Genomic DNA, 2367 nt, shown 5'->3' on the forward strand with positions numbered 1-2367 from the left:
GATCCACCCACACCTGTCAACAGCTGACCAATCGGAATATGCAGTAAACAGAGTGGGTGTGGCCTGGAGAAAGGGCTTCTAATGTAGATTGGGCGGGGCTTAGCTCCAGAGTGAGGCCTGGAACGCGAAAGCGTTCTCTCTACGCTCACATGGGGGACGGTGGGTGGGGCAGCTGACGTCAACGTCAGGTGGGTTGGCCTGTTAAAGGGACACTGCGTCCTCTGACTGTCACCTCTGGCTGTCAATCATGATCTGTACCGGGTCCCCCGCCTATCATGTGACATTTATAGTTCTGATGTCTTGTTATTGGGCAGGGGGCACCTGAGGGCCCACACTCCTGCAGGTGATCCGGGTAATGCTGTCTAACTTGTATTCATTTTCTTCTGCATTTGATGTCCCTGCTCCATTACGATCAGTGACTCCAGCTCAGCTGCATTGTCTGTTGGAGTCTGTCATAGTCCGAAATTCACCTGCTGTTTCACCACTCCCTCCCTCATGCTCTACACTGCAGCCTTGCTCCATTTGGGGATAACTATGATCAGTGACCTCATCTCAGCTGCAATGTCTATAGTAGTTTCAAGTTTACCTCCTGTCTCATCAGAGGCTCAGGCTGCTGCTCAGTCCCTCCCCCATGCTCTACACTGCAGCCTTGCTCATTCAGATTGGCTGCGCACAAGGTCAACGGGAGGTCAGACCATGGCAAGATAATTATATTACAGCAAGAACTGAATGATTATAAATTACAAACAGATAAACCTCCCGCGAGAAAAATATTGTCAAGATTAATCATGGCGGGTGTTGGCATGCGTGGTATTCACCGCGTGGGCACCGCCTCGCCAGAGCGCCTTAAAGGGGTAGTCTCACTACAATAAGCCATTTCTATATGTTCTATTAGGTCATATGGATGTCATAGGGGGTGGTCTATGCATTAGATGGATGCCATATAACACTACGGATGATGGGAGCGCTGTGGTCGCCCTCTGCTGGTGGTCAGTGGCACTGCAGATTACGGTCATCTGGCTGTTTTTTTTAGCAAAAAATGGGCACAGACGACGAGTAAAAGGAGAAAATGTTCCACGTGAAGCTGCAGAAACTTGTCACACGAGGGGTTAATTCTGACTCGTAAGTAACGTAAAGAAATATAAAGATCACAGCGCCGGAATTCTCTCTTTTTCATGTGTTTTTGTTCTGGCATTTTGTATGTAGGGACAGAGGGGATGATGTATATGGGCTCCTTCTATAGGGACAGGGGTGATGATGTATATGGGCTCCTTCTACAAGGACTGGGGTGATTATGTATATGGGCTCCTTCTACAGGGACATCGGTGATGAAGTATATGGGCTCCTATAGGGACAGCGGTGATGTATATGGGCTCCTATAGGGACAGGGGTGATTATATGGGCTCCTTCTATAGGGACAGGGGTGATTATGTATATGGACTCCTTCTACAAGGACTGGGGTGATTATGTATATGGTTTCCTTCTATAGGGACAGTGTTGATTATGTATATGGCTCCTTCTATAGGGACAGAGGTGATGAAGTATATGGGCTCCTTCTATAGGGACAGGGTTGATTATATGGGCTCCTTCTATAGGGACTTGCACAGTTTTTGCAGGAACTCGGCCGGGAGGTTGTTCCAGATCTTGGAGAACTAAGCGCAGATTTTACGTCTCTTCATGTAATCCAGACAGGATGACATTGGCTGGATGTTGGGGGTTGTTGTTCTGCTGCAGAATAAATTTGGAGCCCATCAGATGCCACCCTGATGGTATTACATGATGGGGCAGTATCTGCCTGTATTTCTCAGCATAGAAGACACCAATAATCCTTCAAGGAACCTCCGCCAGAACCTCCACCGGAACCTCCGCCAGAACATCCACCGGAACCTCCGCCAGAACATCCACCGGAACCTGCACCAGAACCTCCGCCAGAACCTCCGCCAGGACCCTCCACCAGAACCCTCCACTAGAACCTCCACCGGAACCTCCGCCAGAACCTCCACCAGGACCCTCCACCGGAACCTCCGCCAGAACCTCCACCAGAACCCTCCACCGGAACCTCCACTAGGACCTCCACCAGGACCCTCCACCAGAACCTCTGCCAGAACCTCCACCAGGACCCTCCACCTTGCTTCACTGCTGCCTGTAGACCCCCATAATTGTACCGCTCTCCAGGACCCTCCACCATGCTTCACTGCTGCCTGCAGACCCCCATAATTGTATCGCTCTCCAGGACCCTCCACCATCTTCACTACTGCCTGCAGACCCTCATTATTGTGCCGCTCTCCAGGACCCTCCACCATCTTCACTGCTGCCTGCAGACCCTCATTATTGTACTACTCTCCAGGACCCTCCACCATCTTCACT

At 50.7% G+C, this 2367-nt stretch overlaps 1 long non-coding RNA gene across 1 annotated transcript; it reads left to right on the plus strand.

The window, feature by feature from the left end:
• Nucleotides 1-219: 219 nt before the first annotated feature.
• Nucleotides 220-1162, plus strand: LOC142750809 (uncharacterized). The gene is made up of 2 exons (XR_012882608.1): nucleotides 220-352; nucleotides 896-1162. It is a non-coding gene; the product is annotated as an uncharacterized LOC142750809 (long non-coding RNA).
• The last annotated feature ends 1205 nt before the right edge of the window (nucleotides 1163-2367 follow it).

This window comes from Rhinoderma darwinii, chromosome 3, assembly GCF_050947455.1.
Source record: "Rhinoderma darwinii isolate aRhiDar2 chromosome 3, aRhiDar2.hap1, whole genome shotgun sequence".
Lineage (NCBI taxonomy): Eukaryota > Metazoa > Chordata > Amphibia > Anura > Rhinodermatidae > Rhinoderma > Rhinoderma darwinii.